Below are 17,782 nucleotides of genomic sequence, written 5' to 3' on the forward strand. Positions count from 1 at the left end.
AATACCAGACTCCGAGAGCATCTTTCGTCTCTAAAATGTAGGCCCTGCAGCCATTTGTCACTTCATTGCAAAAAATGCAACTGTACCGCGTCCTTCAATCACACAACGATACTGTATACTGTACTAACAAGAGAAGCGGTGGAAGCTATCCACATTAGGGAATTGCAGAGGACTGCAGAAGAAACCCATCCTTATCACTGTCATACGAGGAAGTTGGTTTGCTGGTGTGAGGGTTGTGACTGGAAAAGGGCGAATGGAAAATCTTGCAGCTGTTTTTATCGATGCTCGCAGTCATTGCACGTGACCAGATGTACGCGTATATAAATGTTGTTTTCCTTTAAATAAATTTTACTTGATAGGGGGCGCCATGTTTGTCCTTCTTTCTTAGTCCCCGTCGTCTTAGCACTGTTAGAATAAGGCTTTTCATGTACTACATGAAGAATGTATATAATTTTGGGAAATCGTACCGAAGATAATACTAGAAGGAACACCGTAGCGGGGAACACATTAATTCAGGTAACCAGGTGGAACTCTGCCCCTAAGTTGTGTTTCACTAGTCCCACCCATAGAACTGTGGCCGGCGTGGCAGGAAATCGAACTCGCGTGCTAAAAAGACAGCACCGCTTAGCAACCACTGCAGGTAAAACATTTCAATGCACGTACAGTACTGGTGCACTGAAACGTGGCCTCAAACCTTTCCGCATAACAACTTGTTCCCGAGACTGTTCAGGTGGTGTCGCCAAGAATCTGGTCAACAGAGGTTATGGTGGCTTTGACGTAAGAAAACGAGCTGTTATTACGCCGATGTGACGTGAACTGAAGACGGTGTGCGTGCATATACTTAGCCGTAATTTTTCTCATTTCAATCCTCGAGTGCTGTACAAACTAGGTGCCCCGTCTGATTGCCAGCTATTAAGGGCACTCAACCAAATACAATGAACTAATTTACATCAGTGTCTAAGCAGGGCCTCTTCGCGCACACGCGGTACCTCTATAGGCTTAGAAATAGATGATCGGGCCCGGGCCTACAAATCAGCCGGGTGCAGTGCTTGTTTGAATAGCCAAGAGTTATAATTATTGCTTAAGTAGGGTTTTCATTACAGTGAATTTTTTTTGTATCACGTTCCTATTTTCTTCGCTGGAAACTAAATCTCCAAACGGAGCACAGTCAACGCTTTAGCACCAGGAGTCCCCCTAGTGTGTATTTCCCAAACACTTCAAAGCGCGTCATCGTCATCATCACCATGCTGATAATAATGAGACAACACGATCGCAGCGCTGGACATGTGTCTGTATGTCTGTGCTGTCCTCGCTGCGATGGACTCAGCAGCGTCTATACCTCAGCGGCAGATGTGAAACGCAAGTGCTCGCTGCAGATGAAACCACACCCAGCCAACACCACCGTAACCGTTACGACGCCAAGATATATCACATACCGCCTTGATGACGAAGACTTGTCGCAGCACAAGAAGAAACAAGCACGAAAGACCTGCCATCAGGATCGCATAGCTTGAATAAAATGTAATTTTTTTGCATTGTAAATATCTCTGGATTGTTTTCGTGAGTGGTCTAATTCCTATTGCTACTGCTTTTTGTCAAGTAGGTTTTGTCAAATAGTTTGTAGATGCTCTCCCTAGAATTATATTTTCTTACAAAGTCACTGTTGTTCACGGCCGTGTTTGGGGGGATTCATGCACGAGGCATGCAATTATCTCAAGTTTAGGTTGGCTTTTCCCCGGGAGTTTGTAGAATGCCTATTTCTCCGTGTACACAAACTTTCCTTTTCAAGCTGCATGGTGAACCATCTCCCGTTAAGACGTGACTGCTAAATATAACTTTTTTCGTTTCTTCTATGAATTGCTGGCTTTCTGGGGTCACGTAAACAAGAAAATACTTTTATTGACTGCGAAGAAGATGACCTTCACACGACACTCCAGAAGTACTTTGACTTGGCCCTCCATGGCCTGCGACACCTTGTAGCTTCGTGAGATGATGTGCTTTATGAATTTTTTTGTCTGGTGACCCCACATATATTAGGGGAAAAAATGCACATGTTAGGCAGACACGTTAAACCAGTTTAACCTCCAGGTCTCACTTTAGGTAAAATATGACCCATTTGAAAAAGTTGCTGTGGCCAAAATGATTCTACACTTCATTCGTTTCCTTTTCTGTTTCGATGTTCATCATTGCCCCCTTACATTCTACTAAGAGTATCAATGTTTAATCAGTTCCCGTGCTTCCATCTTTCGTATTTCACTTGATGTTTTCACCACTGTGACTTACAAAAAGGTTTTAGTATATGAATATCATCCCACATACGTGTACTAACTATGCCATAAGAGGAGAAAAAGCTATTTTGAGGTCGGGGATGCATGCCCGCCCCGCTTTCCGGAGGTCCTGGGTTCGATCCTTACCCAGTCCATGTTACATGCTCCCGACGAAAAAATCAACTCGTCGACAAAGCACGAATGTCATTTATTGCTTGTTACACGGATGGGGTCTGATGATCGCATCAGCTGCAATCCTTTGGGTGGCCGTTGCTGCGGCCGTGCTCCCAGCCAGGATAACCCATGGTGCGACCCCGCACCGCCGTAGAGGAAGGCCTTCATCAGCCCACCAGGGATGAGCTCGGTGTCAAAGTCAAGGTACGTCAGGACCGGGGTGCATGGATCGGCCGACCTGCTTGTTTTCGCCTCCAGGTCCTTGCTGTACAGGTGTCCGCGCCCGCTTCTCAGATCACCCACGATACGACTGCGGACAGCCGTGCTGGTCAGCCCCACATCATGAGGCGTGGTCTCGTCGAAGCTCTAGAGTGTCTTTCCTTTCTGGTCGGTAGCAGAGGCGGGGCTATGCAGGGCCAACGCCAAGCTCCTGTTCTTGAACTCCGGGTCGTTGGTGTACACCAGCCTGCCCTCGCCACTCAGATACCCAACGATCTCGCCACGTGCAGGCGTGCCCGTCGCGCTCAGCTCCTCCGGGGTGAACCTGTCGTCCATGCCCCGGTGCACCTGTTCTTCGTATACAGGGAACAGGACCTGGCCGATGGGTGCCTCTGAGAAGAAGCTGCCACCCGGTCCACCCTTCGAGCTTATCTCAGGAGTGGAGGCCATGGAAAATTCTTCAGTGCTGGGGGACGGAGCATCCTCCGAAACGACAAAGCTGCCCGCTTTGCTGAAGATTTCTGGACGCGGCATCGGCGACTCGTTTCCCACTCCGCCGGACCGGCTGGGACCGCGAGTTGCACTGAGATCTGAGACGACTGCCATCCCCGCTCTGCTTTTCAGGCTCACCCAGCTCATCGATGCGTTGGGCATCGACCAAATGTCTGCCCTCGAGAACTCGTTCGCGAGCACCAGATGCGTAAAGTGTTTGAAGATTCAAGCGACGAACGGTTGGCGCTGTCGTGGATGCCAACACCCTACATTAACGGGCTACGAAGACCAGTGCGTCGAATCGGACGAGGGCAAGGCATGGAGAAAACGGCGGAGGCAAAACCGGCACGGGCATCTTCTTCTTGGTGATGATGATAATGACGATGCCTTCAAAGGTTGTTGGCACGTACCCACAAGGGGGATTGAACAGAACTTAAACACTTATTGAAATTCGTTGGGACTTCAGAATACTAATTTATTTCCGCAAAGAAAGGGGCTGTAAAATGAAAGTTTGTGATGATTAAAACCCCAATTCCCTATTAATTAGTACCCTCCAGTATTTCAAGCGACCTGACGCAGAAAGAAAGCTTGAATACAATTATATATCTCCCTTTTTGTACCCCAATTTTGTTGCCCAAATAGAAAATATAAGTGCAAAAAATAGTCAACCCCAGATGCTCAATAGGGTCCTTTTGAAGCAGTTGTCTAACTGCCTCCTACTCCTCCACCTCCTCCTCCTCGTCCTCCTGCTTCTACTACTACTATTCTTATTCTTAATTTGCTGAAGAAGAATGATGATGATGAATTATGGTGGGTGAATGGAAAGTAAAAAAAAAAATCAAACCGCCCCGGTGGCTCAGTGGCTAAGGCATTGTGCTGCTGAGCACAAGGACGCGGGCCCAATACCCGGCCGCGGCGTCTGCTTTTCTGATGGTGGTGAAAAGCAAAAACGCCCGTGTGTTCGAGATTTCGGCGCACGTTAAAGGTTCCCAGGTGGTCAAAATTAATCCAGAGCCTTCCACTACGGCCCGCCTCATCGCCTGTGAAGGGTCGGCGAGTTAAACCCCGCAATCAATCAATCAATCAATCAATCAATCAATCAATCAATCAATCAATCAATCAATCAATCAATCAATCAATCAATCAATCAATCAATCAATCAATCAATCAATCAATCAAACAAACAAATAAAAAAACGCCTCCAGTCGCCGGAATCGGACCTGGGCTTCTCGCGTTATGAAGCCGGCATCTATACGATCGCTCCATGGTCGTAGCGGTTTTGAAAACTCAGACGACGTCCAAGGAATCTGTCACGAGAAGTATGGCGTTGCTCTGCGTACCGTAAGGCTGTTAGCCACAAGACGTTAGGTCTAACTTTCTTTTTTGAGGTTTAGGACATTAAGCCGAACGTCACACCTATGGGGTTGAACACCTCAAACAAGCACCAATTCAAAAAATCATGCACTCCGTCTATAACGACGAGTATGGTTGAACGCGAATTTTCCTCGTAATGGATTCCTTGGTTTGCCAATCACACACAGCGAATGTCTTTTTCCCTGTAGGCAAGCGCCAGTTCTGGGGCACAAGATGGCGTGTAAACTACGGTGATCGAATGGCCCTCTCATTCAGAAGAGAACCAAAACTGCGCTTATGAAGCACTCCGCACCTCGCCTTCTATGCTGGCTGAGCTTACAGCCATCCAGGACGGACTCAACGGCGGCCGTACGGGAATTGCGCCGTGTAGCCTCCAACTCGTCTGTCTCAAGAGACATTCATATATACTGCTGGACACGTACCCCTGCCCTCTCCGACTGTCGTGGATCCGGCGTAATACTGTCACCGCTCATATTGTGGTGGATAGTTCCTGCCACATTACGTCGGTTCCATGACCGCTGCTCTTGCTGACGACTGACACACGTGACCAATTTGTCCAACTAAAGGAAGATCTGCGTCGCGCCTCGCGCGTTCTCATCCCACCGTGTCGAACATACCTTCCCAGTGGGCTCGCTCGCTGAAAGGAGGTCTTGTTGCGTAGACTTCAAGTTGGGATGGCCCTCTCTCCGGTGGTAACCCGGGCGTGGCCACCGCGATACCATGCCCCTTTTACCTACATCTGCCCCTTCTGTGCCTCTCCTGCCGAAGACGCCGACACCAATCACCTGCCATGAACATTCCTTTCCCTGAGTACAGCGAGATCCCGACACCTTCGCGGCGCGGGCCTGCATCCTGGAAGACCCTCAGATCTCCAAGGATGGCTGTGGGGGCCCCACCACCACTGTCTTCTGGATCCTCCCAGAAACGGGTCCCAACTTGTGCATTTAGGACTTTATGCCAAAGGGCATACTTTAGAAATTAAAAAAAAAATGTTGTTTGTAATAACTGCAGCAACTCCCGGATGTGCACTCCGTAAGCCTCAAGTTAGGTTTGAGGGTCTACGGCGTGAATGGACACCTGTTGCTTGGCGTACAGTGAGCTCTTATTAGAGTCAGTGCCGTTTCAAAGTGTTATACCTCTAAATATGACGTTACGCCTAACTTCCTGCCGCCAACAGCCTTATGGCATACATGGCAACGCCATTCTCATCGTACGTCAAGCTAGCTGTGACTAGCGGCTGTCGACGTTGGGCCTATAAAATTAGCGCCGTCGCACGCATGCCCCACCTACTCCCTTAACTGCACATAAACCTTTAGCGGAGAGCGCCTAACTGAGGTGTTGCCAAGCTTCGCCGGGAAGAGTAGTAACTTTGCTACACTTCACCCACGATCGTTATAATTAGCAGAAAAACCTGGATTTCCTGCTGTGTGTTTTCGCGCATGCAGATCATCAGAGAGAGGCGGAAAGCTTCGCTTTAAAAATTCCTGACTGAACGCCAAGCAGCAGGTCTACGGAGCAGCAGGTCTAACCCATAGGCCTACGGAGTGCACGGCGAGAGCAGCGGTGGGTATTCTAGAAAATTGGCGCATACCTCCTGACTAACATATACACGTAGTGTGGGATTGGACAACCAAAGAATCCGTCGCGAAAAACCTTCGTCTCCATGGCCTTAAACGGCCGTGCCCTCAATCCCGCATAGTCAATGCGAGTGCTTGGAGTAGAAATAGACGCCTCTGGGTCCGCTGCTCCATGGATCCGCTGCGTGCGCGGCAAAGCCTCCAAGACGCTTCATCTCTTCCGACGGATCTCACAAAAGACCGGCGGTGCCTGTAGTCGCATGGCACGTATCCTAGTTCGATCTGTCTTGCAACCCCGGCTGATATACCAAGCTCAGTTTCAGCATCTCACACGAAGGGACTGGGACCTACTGGAAAGTGTAAACCGAGAGGCTATGCGAGTTATCACAGGCCTGCCTCGTATGACCCCAATTCCGACGCTACAAGCGGAGGCCCAGCTGAACACCCTCGACGAGCTTGTTGAACAGCGGAGGAGGGCACGTCACCTGAAAATTCAAACAATTCCCGTTGCTGCGGTATTGGCCCACTACTTCGATTCCAAGTCACCTGTTATATTACGAAAATCACCTGACCTTCCCCCTTGGAGCCGGCCACTGACCCGGATACGCCATTTTCATAATCAGTCCCTGCAGCCTAACCCTTTTCCCTCGGAGTCGGATGGCACAGCCGAGGCAATGCAAGTGTACGTCGACGCAGGCATGGCCCCAAATCTCCTACACACCAGCCTTGTGTGCCCCACTCATCCAGAATTGCAGCAGACCTGCTCATACCTCACCGAGGCACCTCTTCCCTCAATCATGGCAGAACTTCTGGCCATCCGGGATGGGTTATCCTCATTAGAGCCTCGATTACGCATAAACCCGCCGTCGTGCCTTCACCTGTACACAGACTCCACACAGGCAGTCCGGGAACTCCGACGCGTCGCCAAGTCGCTCGACTTGACCTGCGATGTGCATCGCATTGTGAACTCTTTTCCGTGTCCCGTGCGAGTTCTGTGGAATAGACGTTCAACACCTGCCCACACTGACGCTGACGCGGCCTGCCATCCCCAGAGGGTAACTGGGCCGCTACCCCTGCTCCAGTTGTCGCAGAGTGACACCCTCATCATTCACAAGGAGTCTCTCCGGCGCTCCACGCGTGCCCTTCTTCCCCCGCGTGGGTCGGACCTTCCTGGCGGTTTAACCCGCCGCGAGGAGGTGGCGCTTCGGAGAATCCGCGTGGGCGCAGCTTTGACCCCGGCTATAAAGGCCTCATGGAGGACGCAAGTTCCCCTAGAAACATGCCCCTTCTGTAAAACCCCTGCCACTGAAGCGACCCTGGACCACCTCCTTGGTTCATGCTCGGGCCTCCAGGCAGCACGAGTTCGTCACATGAGGGCCCTTGGGTACCACCCAGGACGACCACCTGACCTTCGCCGCTGGACGCACGGTCCCCAATACCGGCCCCTCCTCGACTTCATTGTGGAGACGGGACTGCTGGACTACATCTAGTTTATGCCAAAGGGCGTACTTGCGTAAATAAAAAAAAAAAAACTTCGTCTTCAACCATCGTCATCATTGACGAAGGGGTATATGATTTTTACATTTTCTTATCACTTATCTCAACGGCCATGTTTGTGGGGATTCATACACGATTTATGCAATTCTCTCAAGTTTTTGTCGGCTCGCTTTTCCCCATGGCAGACTTTTTTTCACAGTGGCACAGAAAACGCTCTACAGGGATTGAATATCAGTTACCTTGCCTGCACTTTCTGAACGATTTCTGTACAATTGTCTACCCAGACATGATCTTCCTCTCGGAGTTTGTAGAGTGCCTGACACCTACACTGTACCTACACTTTATTTTTCAGGCTGCATGCTGAAAACCCTCCCTTATAGACGTGATGTCATAATATAATATTTTAGTGTCTTCAGGGAATTGCCGGCTTTGTTGTGTTCCGGAAAAAAAATAAACAATTTTATTAACTTGAAAGAAACTATACTATTCTGGGATAACCTTCACAGGACACGGCAGAAGCACTTTGACATGACACCCTATAGTCTGCGGCACCATGTAGCTTCTTGCGATGGCGTGCCTTACGCCCTTTTTTTTCTGGTGGCCCTACCTGGATTATAAAAAAAGACGCACAGCTTCGAAAGACACATTGAACTAATCGTATCCTGCAGGTCTCACTATAGTTAAATGATGAAGCGGCTGAAAAGTTGCTGTGGCTGAAATGATTCTAAACTTCATTCGCATCCTCTTCTGTGTCGATGCTCACCATTGCCCCCTTACACTTTACTAAGAGTATCAATGTTTAATTTGTTTGCGTGATTCCAGCTTTTCTATTTCGCTGTGTGTTCTAAGCACTGTAACTTACAAAAACGTTTTAGTATATCATTATCATCCAACATATGCGTGCTAAGCGTACCACGAAATAAAAAAAAAAACAATAGTGGTGTAAGGATGCGTGCCCGCCTCGCATTCCGGAGGTCCAGGGTTCGATTCTTACCCAGTGCAGGTTGCATGCTCCCGCCAAAAAATCAACTAGCCGACAAAGCTCGAATGTCTTTTATTCTTTGTTACTCGCATGGGGTTGAACTGATCGCATCGGCTGCAATCCTTTGGGTGGCCATTGCTGCGGCCGTGCTCCCAGCCCCGCAGCACGATGCGACCCCCACGGTGCGACCCCGTACCGGCGTAAAGGCATGCCTTCATCAATCCACCAGGGATGAGCTTGCTGTCAAAGTCAAGGTACGTCACGACCGGGCTGCACGGATCGGCCAACCCGTTTCTTTTCGCCTCAGGTCGTTGCTGTACAGGTGTCCGCGCCCGGTTCCCAGATCGCCCACGATGCGACCGCGGACACGCCTGCTGGTCAGCCTGAGATTATCCGGCGTGGACTCGTCGAAGCTCGAGAGGGTTGTCTTCTTGTGGTCCTTAGCAGGGACGGGGCTATCCAGGGCCAACGACAAGCTCCTGTTCTTGAACGCCGGGTCGTTTGTGTACACAAGCCAGCCCTAGGGACTCAGAAAAAATTCCCCGCATTTCCCCGAGGGGAAGAATGTGAAAGTGCGAATGCACGAGTTGAATTTGCGCGGTTCGGTAATGTTCGCGAAAGAGAGATCACCACACACACACACAACTACAAAGAAAGAAAGATGCATTTATTCACAGACACCTATTTGTGTTGTCGTTGTACTTGATTGCTAGAGCGGATCTCAGCTTTGAAATTTCGTGTCAGTACTCCTTTAAGCGGGTGCATTAGCCCTTCTCACGCCCGATTCCTGGCCAATCCCCCACGTGGGTATGTGCCATGTCAGCGGCCAGGCAGCGCGCGCCCATCTCCCCCCGTTGCCAAGGAAGACGAGGAGATTCCTGGCCAATCCCCCACGTGGGTATGTGATGCGGACATCGCCGGTGGACGCAGGTTCAGGGTCGCTTAAGAAGTGCATTCGCACTTAAAGCGAAGGATGTCGCCACGTTCCCGCGTGCCCGTCACAACTAGCTACACCGGGGTGAACTTGTCCATGCCGCGGTGTGCCTTTTCGTACCCAGGAGACAGTACCTGAGCAATGGGTGCCTCTGAGAAGAAGCTGTCCCCCGTTCCACTCTCCAAGATTATCTCAGAGGTAGAGGCCGTGGCACAATCTCCGCCTTCAGTGCTGCGAGACGGGGCGTCCTCCGAAACGACAAAGGTGCCTGCGTTGCTGAAGCTTTCTGGACGTGCCATTGGCGACCCCTTTCCCTCTCCGCCGGACCGGGTGGGCCCGCCGGTTGTATCGAGATCTGAGACGAGGGCATTCCCCGCTCCGCTCTCCAGGCTTGCAGAGCTCATCAATGCGCTGGGCATCGACGAAATGTCTGCCCCCGAGAACTCACTCGAGAGCGCCAGACGCGTATAGTTCTTGGATGATTCCAGGGACGAACGGCTGGTGCTGTATCAAATTCCAACACCCTCCATCATTGGGCTGCGAATATTAGTGTGTCGAATCGGACGAGGGCAATCATGCAGAAAATGGCGGAGAGAAAAGCGGCACGTGCTTCTTCTTCTTTGTAATGAGGATGATGCCCTCAAAGTTTTTGTAACGTACCCACAGGGTCGTATTTGCCAGGGCTAGATCACGTTGAATTTCGTGAGGACCTCAAAAAACGAAAAATTAGTTTCTGTAAAGTCGGAGAACATGAAATAAAATATCGTTGATTAAAACTTCAATTCCTCATATTTAGCACCCTTCAGCAATTCAATCGACCTGAAGCAGAAAGAAAAGCTGGAATGCACTTATGCATAAATATTTGAATACCCCAAATGTGTTGCCAAAACAGACGATGTAAGTCGAACAGATAGTAAACCCAAAGCGCTCAATTGGTCTTAAAGAGCAGGTGTCTAGCGGCCCCCTCCACCTCCTTCTCCTCACTTCTTTGTTTTTCTTCTTCTTCTTCTTCTTCTTCTTCTTCTTCTTCTTCTTCTTCTTCTTCTTCTTCTTCGTCTTCTTCTCCTCCCCCTCCTCCTCCTCCTTCTTCATTCAATAATAATGGCACGTACCACTGAGGCTGATTGGCCATGGCTTGATGTTGTATAATTAGTTAAAATGTTCTTTAGAAATGGAAAATAATGACGTTCACGCAGCCGTATTTATTTATTTGAGTCAGCGATGCACGAGGAAACCCATTGTCTCCCCAAAATGATACTGCTCATACCTTTTACGGAAGATTGGCCAAAAAAGGGGGTAACGGGGGAGGGTGCATGCCCAAATAAGGACACGAACAGGAAATGTGACCTTCAGATGTTATAAAAAGTAAATTACTCCGCTTCTCAGGAACGGAATGAGGAGCGGTATCATCTAATGCACTGCTTGCTGCTCATGTACCCCTTACGCTTTACTAAGAGTATCAATATTTAATTGGTTCGCGGGATTCCAGCTTTCCTATATCCCTTTGTTCTAAGCACTGTGACTTACACAAATGTATTAGTATATCATTATCGTGCCACATACGTGTACCAAATATACCATGAAAGAAAAAGCTAAAGTGGTGTCGGGGATACGTGCCCCCCTCGAATTCGGGAATTTATGGGTTCGATTCTTACCCAGCCAGGTTGCATGCTCCCGACAAAAAATGAACTCGTTGACAAAGCATGAATGTCGTTTATTGTTACGCGAATGTCGTCCGACTGATCGCATCGGCTGCAATCCTTCGGGTGGTCGTTGCTGCAGCCGCGCTCCCAGCCAGGATCCCTCACAACGCGACCCCGCAACGGCGTACAGGAATGTACGCCACCAGGAATGATGTCGGTGTCAAAGTCAAGCTGCGTCAGGACCGGCCTGCACGGATCGGCCGACGCGCTCGTTTTCGCCTCCAGATCTCTTCTGTACAGGTGTCCGCGCCCGCTTCCCAGATCGCCCACGATGCGACCGCGGACAGGCGTGCTGGTCAGCCTCAGGTCATCAGACGAGGCCTCGTCGAAGCTCGAGAGGGTCTTTTCTTTCTGGTCGGTAGCAGTGGCGGGGCTATTCAGGGCCAACGACAAGCTCCTGTTGTTGAGCACCGAGTCGTTGGAGTACACGAGCCCGCCCTCGCCACTCAGATCCCCAACGATCTCGCCACGTTCCGGCGTGCCCGTCGCCCTCAGCTCCACCGGGGTGAACCTGTCGTCCATGACCCGGTGCGCCTTTGCTTCGTACCCCGGAGACAGGACCTCATCGATGGGTGCTTCTGGGAACAAGCTGTCACCCGCTCCACACTTCGAGCACATTTCAGGGGTGGAGACCGTGGAAAGTTCTGCTTCGGTGGTACGAGACGGGGCTTCCTTCGAAACTGCAAAGGTGGCCGCCTTGCTCAAGCTTTCTGGGCGCGACATCGGCGACCCGTTTTCCACTCCACCGGACCGGTTGGGCCCGCGGGTTGCACCGAGATCCCAGGCGAGTGCAATCGCCGCTCCGCCTTCCAGGCTCACCTGGCTCATCGATGCGTTGGGCATCGACCAAATTTCTGCCCCCGAGAACTGACTCGATAGCGCCAGATTGCAGCGACGAACGGTTGGCGCTGTCGCAGATGCCATCAGCCTCCATCGCCGTGCTACGAAGACTACTAGTGCGTCGAATCGGACGAGGGCAAGGCACGCAGAAAATGGCGGAGACAAAACCGGCACGAGCTTCTTTTTCTTGATGATGATGATGGTGTCCTCAAAATTTTTGGAACGTACCCACAAGAGGGGATGGCCAGGGCTAAATCACTCCTTGAAATTCGTGAGGACCTCAAAATACTAATTTATTTCCGAAGAAACGCCGTAAAATGAAAGTTTGTTATGATTAAAACCCCAATTCCCCATTATTAGTACCATTCAGGAATAGACCCTATGCGAAATTGCTTGGTGATCTAGCAACACTGATGTAAACGAGACCGTCGGCCATATTGGTACGGGCGCCGATCGGGAAGTCTCGTATTGTTTACTGTGGAAGAGCAGGTGACGGTAACGCGGTATGGCTCAAACTGGACGGCGTTTTCCGGCTCCCGACCGCGGATTGTGAACGAAGGACTTGTCTGCGCTGCCGACTGTGTCCGAAGACTCGTACTACTCGGGGTGCCGTGCCAAAGACCCATCCGAGCGGCAGCGGAGCAGGGCATGCCGCCTAGCCACCGAGGCGCATTGCTCGCCTTCATCGGTGCGGACAAACACGTGCGACTCGCAGTAAGTAAATCCTTCTTTGTTTTTTACTTGACGCGAGTTAACCGGTATGAGCATTTGTATGGCACTTTGTTCACCGTTGTTTACCATGCAAATGCGCAGCGGCGACCCTGTTGCAGTAACTCTGAAAGAGGAAAGCGACAATCGCCAGACCATACCGCTAGTGGGTGGATTAGGTATTTTCAAATGCTGTACATCGAATTTACGGGATGATTTTTGGCGAAGGTGTTAACGGAAAGGTTGCGGCCGTTTTCCGTGACGGTCGTCCGCCCGCGCGTTTGCCGCAAAGCAATCGTGCTTTGCGGCGAAGTCAACTACAAAAGCGCACATATGCCTTGAATTTTCTCTTTTTGTGTGTTTTCATTATTTATTGCGCATGTTCTGCGCAAAAATCTGTTTGTGTGTCTTTCTTCTCCTTTTTTGGCGGTGGGGTGGTTGTGTTTGTTTTAAAGCGCATGTTTTTGGTGTGCACGAATAGATAATACAGTAAAACCTCGTTAGCTCGAACTCACTGAACTAGAAGATTTTTTTTAATTCGATGGGTCATCGGTATAGCCCGAATGTTTACCTGTTTATCTCGAAAGATTCTGGAAGTGAGTTCCAGAAAATCATATTATTGATTGCTTAAGTTATGACGAACACGATTATGCGGGTACTGGTATCATTACCCACGCTGAGGTTTTTAAATGTTAAACTTCCTTCTCTTGAAAAATGCATTAACAAAGCATGCAGAGATACTTGCACGCTCGAACTTGACAAACAATTTTGACATCATTGCTGTTTCAGGTGTAGATTATTGCCCTTGCAACAATGTTAAGGAAGACACAAAATCTGGTCATTTTGAGTCTGTTCCTTGCGGCCACTTCTTTCTGCTCTTTACCATAAACTGTAGCGGACTAGTCCTGTTCTTCACTGAGTGTTATTTACTTATACTCTCTCTGTTCTTGCAGGTTGGGCCTCATCCATGTGCTCAGCAGCTGCTTTCGCTCCCAGAAGAAAAGTGGCCGGCCCTAAGTTGTGTGCCTCACCTTTGAGACGGACAGTGGGGCGATTGGGGAGGCAGCGTGCGATTGCCCGGCGGGTTGCAGTGTAGCATGGAGTCACATCCTGGCTGCTGTGCACCTACTCGCCCTCTTGCTAGCCGAAGGTCTTAAGAGGCGCCACCAAAGCTTGCGTGCACTGAGCTGCCACAACAGTGGGGACGTCCGAGACAGCAGGGCATCAAGCCAGCGAGTGTCCAAAACATTGACTGGAGAAGCCCGCGATAAAATGGCCCCTCCCTTCCCTCGCCAATGCGTCTGTTCGATGCACGTCGAGTACAGGAAGTGCCGTGCAGGCGCTTGGGAGAAAACTTGGTAGCCTTGGGAATTATATTTTTTTGCCCCAGTTGTGCTGGCCTCCCGCTCCTCCTCCTCCCCCCCCCCCCCCCCCCCCCCGCCAGTGACAGAAACAAGGACTGGCATGGCACCTGAAGGGTCACCTATGAGCTACCAGCAAGCATTCAGGAGCACGCAGCAGAGGCTGGACAACGTCGCGTTTACTAGACCGCGACATGCAGGGGTGCGCGAATGCTTCTTTTTGTTCCATTTATATCCACAGTTTGCTATACTGCACGCGCTATAAATCAGCGAAGTAGTTTAATTTACTGGGATTTTCACTGTGGATACAAAAAACGCAAAAGCTCTCAAGCTGATGCGCGGCAGCCTGATGCAACTGTGGCCGTTTTCTTTTTGAATAAAACTTGAAAATTGTCTCAGCTACCTACATCAATGGACACTATCATTACGTCGGAGGCATGCATGCAGCGAGTGACAAACTAGAGGAGTGAGTGTGTATTTTAGTCGCAAAATATTCGACAGTAAATACATCGTTGCTGGAATGACAATGGGCACCAAGTTAACTTGACGTAACAACAAACCTTACAGCCCGGAAAATCGGGAACCAAGTGCAAAAGCTCGAATTTTCCACCGTTAGATCATCATAAAACAGCGTTCGCCACTTCTGCAACGACACACGGCTAAATGCAACGTAAAGAAACCAACAACACACTCCCATACCGTGCGCGCCCGCCACAGAGGAAATTTTCGACGGCGTAGTGCGGCAAGAAAAGTTTGTTCACAGCCCTAGGTAAGATAAAGGCTCGTGTAGGGGCTAAGCGGTACCATTTAACAATGAAATGAAGCGGGCGCAGAGCCACAGGGACGAGTAAAGAAACAGCCTAATTTTGGCAACGTGTGGTACTGTTTTCCCGGTCGAGCGCCGCTGTCAGTCGCGTGAATAGGCGGCGCACGCTCAGGCTTCATTTAGAATACAAAGGCTGGACAAGAGAACTCCAACGCAGCTGTATTTTTCATACGGACAGCGACTACGGAACCCCGCGCTTAGCGAACCAACGACAAATATTCGCTCCAAGCGCACCGCGCCCAGCGTGTCACAAAGATTGCTCGCGCAACCTTTCCAGGCACAGTTCGCGTCACAAAGTTCATTCAAAAGCGTGGAACTTCACGTACCTTTTCTCCATTTGAACCGGTAATTCTGCATTGCGTGCTCTGCGGCACGAAGCAATGCTCCGGCATTGTAGTCCATCACCAAGAGCGGTCAATGCCCGGCGCCTTTTATGTTTCGCTAATTGGTTTCGGTTTCAAACGACCGTACCAAAATGGCGGACCTAGTTACCGGAGTCGACGTGAGATGGCGGGGCGCATTTTGCATAGGGTCTATTCAAGCGACCTGAAGCAGAAAAGACAGATTGAATACAATTACATATATCCAGTTTTGCATACCTCAAATTTGTTGGCCCAAAAGATAATATATGTGGAACAGACGGAATCAACTCCACACACTCAATGGGTCCTTCAAAAGCAGTTGTCGGGCTGCCTCCTCCTCCTCCCCTACCTATTTCTCCCATTTCGCTTCATCATCATCATCACCTTCTTCTTTTTCTTCTTGTTCTTCTCCATTAATTAATAAAGTAACGTACCCCCTGAGGGTGATAGGCCATGCCTTGATGTCTGTCTGATTAGTTAAAATGGTCTTTGGAATAGAAAATTAATGACGTTTACGCAGTCGTCTTTTTTGTATTCATCAACAAGTCACCGAAAACTCACTGTGGTGGCCCCAAAATGATACGGCTGATATCTTTTCATGAGGATTGGCCAAAAAAGGTGGAAGGAGGAGGGTGGGTTCATAACTAACTGCACGAACAGAAAATGTGAAGTTCAGATGTTATAAATGATTTACCCAGCTTCATTTTAGCCCACTGCTTGCTCATCCTCTGGAGCTGGCGTTTCATCCAGTTGCACGCCACTACCGGGGATGCGGGAATAACAGGCGGCAGTACGCCATCCTCCTTCTCAGCAACGAGAAGCAGAAGTACGATACCGAGCTCCTTTGTGAGGGTGGCTTCGCCAAGATCCTTGCTCTTACAACTTCGGAGCGTTATAAGTGGAATCTCCCCCCAAACAAGAGTGGTCCCACCTGGTCTGCACTTCTCGTTTAATCTGAAGGGCGAACGATGAGCCATGCATTACCGCTCGCAGTGAGGAGCGTCATCGGGCCTGTTGAATAGGACCAAGATGCACATGAGGATGTCGGGGGAATAGCCTCCATTGTGTAGTCGCCCGCACCCCTTTCTGCGGCCCTACGGCGACGCTCATGGAGCTGCGCTCACGGGCAGCTACAAAGCACAGTCAGTAGATGCTCCTCCTGTCCTCGTAGTCCAACCGTCCTCCGCGTAATTGTATGGTGCGTGTAAGCCTGCATGTTACTTCTCGTCGCCGATCCGAGGAGGGTGGAGGCATCCTTTGCAGGGGCCCGTGGAGTTTCATTCAACAATGATTGTATGAAACTCTATGCTGGCGCAATCCCCGTCCCGACCGAGCGCCACCTGCCGCCATTCGCTGTGCTTTTCGCAGCGGAAACGTAATAACCGCGCAGCGGCCGCATGTGTGAATTTTGCGTCGTTGTCTGGCTGCGGTTGGCGCCTAAAAATGCCTTGTTGCCGACTGCTGGTGCGTGCTAACTACACCAGAAATGGGTGGACAATATTTCATTTCTCAACAGATCCGAAAAGATTCCGGTGAATCTTATAAGTGAAGAGTTGTAAGTTACAACCTACGAAGGCATCGTGCATATTGTCCCCACCTCGGTTTGTACATTTGAAAAAAGCTTCATTGGTTTTTGGTTCAAATGAGATTCCAATTCTAGTTGCTTTTCTTAACATGTTGCTTTTAGTTGCTTTTCTTAACATGTTGTTTCCCGTCCTGCTTGTGGTAATGTACACTTAAACATACTTGTATTTTAATGCATTGAGCGTTCTACATGTTCGTTTTCTCTTAAGTATCAGGTGTACCCTGCATTAGAGCACTACACGGGCCCGGGATGACCAAAAAGTGCCGTCTGCTACCGCAGCAGTCGCACAGTTGAGGCTGGAAGTGGCTTGGAGACTTCTCTTGCAGAACTGTACGGCGGGTCTTTGAAGACCATGGAGTAAATACTGAGGACGGTTGCGGTTGGCGGCGGTTATCTTGCCTTCCCGTTAATCGAGTGACGTCCTGGCTTGCCGGAAGTGATGTGACATCCCGGCCTCCCCGACTGCCCAGGCCATTTTTCTCTTCGCACCGTCATGGTGCGCGCCGTGCCTTACAGTCTGAACGGGGTGAGGTTGCCCGGGAGCGCACGCTCGATTTGCAAGAGACAACGCCTCGAAGTTTCGGCCAATTTCGTCCTCCTTTTCCAATGATAAAGCATCGCCATATGCAAGGAGCTCCTCCCTTGCATGAGGGTTGGACGTCCCATGAATGATGTAGTCACGGACGGTTCCGTGTACGTCAGGCCAAATTTGCACACTACGGCTTTCTCCTTGAGAACAGTCGCGTAGTCAAAAAAGCTTTCCCCTGGCAGCTTCAGACAAATTGCGAACTCGTGGCATTCTACAAGCGTGTTCGTAGACGCGGCAAAAAGCCGGCCGGTAAAGTTGCTCGACGAGTTCGGCGTACTTCGAAACGGGCGGG

At 50.1% G+C, this 17,782-nt stretch overlaps 1 protein-coding gene across 1 annotated transcript in view; it reads right to left on the reverse strand.

The window, feature by feature from the left end:
- The window catches only part of LOC144146170 (uncharacterized), a 74,123-nt gene that overhangs the window by 19,246 nt on the left and 37,095 nt on the right, over positions 1 to 17,782 (reverse strand). The window lies entirely within an intron of this gene.

The sequence above is a fragment of the Haemaphysalis longicornis genome, unplaced genomic scaffold, assembly GCF_048455015.1.
Source record: "Haemaphysalis longicornis isolate Haplotype H1 unplaced genomic scaffold, Haemaphysalis longicornis Haplotype H1 scaffold_7, whole genome shotgun sequence".
Taxonomy (NCBI): Eukaryota; Metazoa; Arthropoda; class Arachnida; order Ixodida; family Ixodidae; genus Haemaphysalis; species Haemaphysalis longicornis.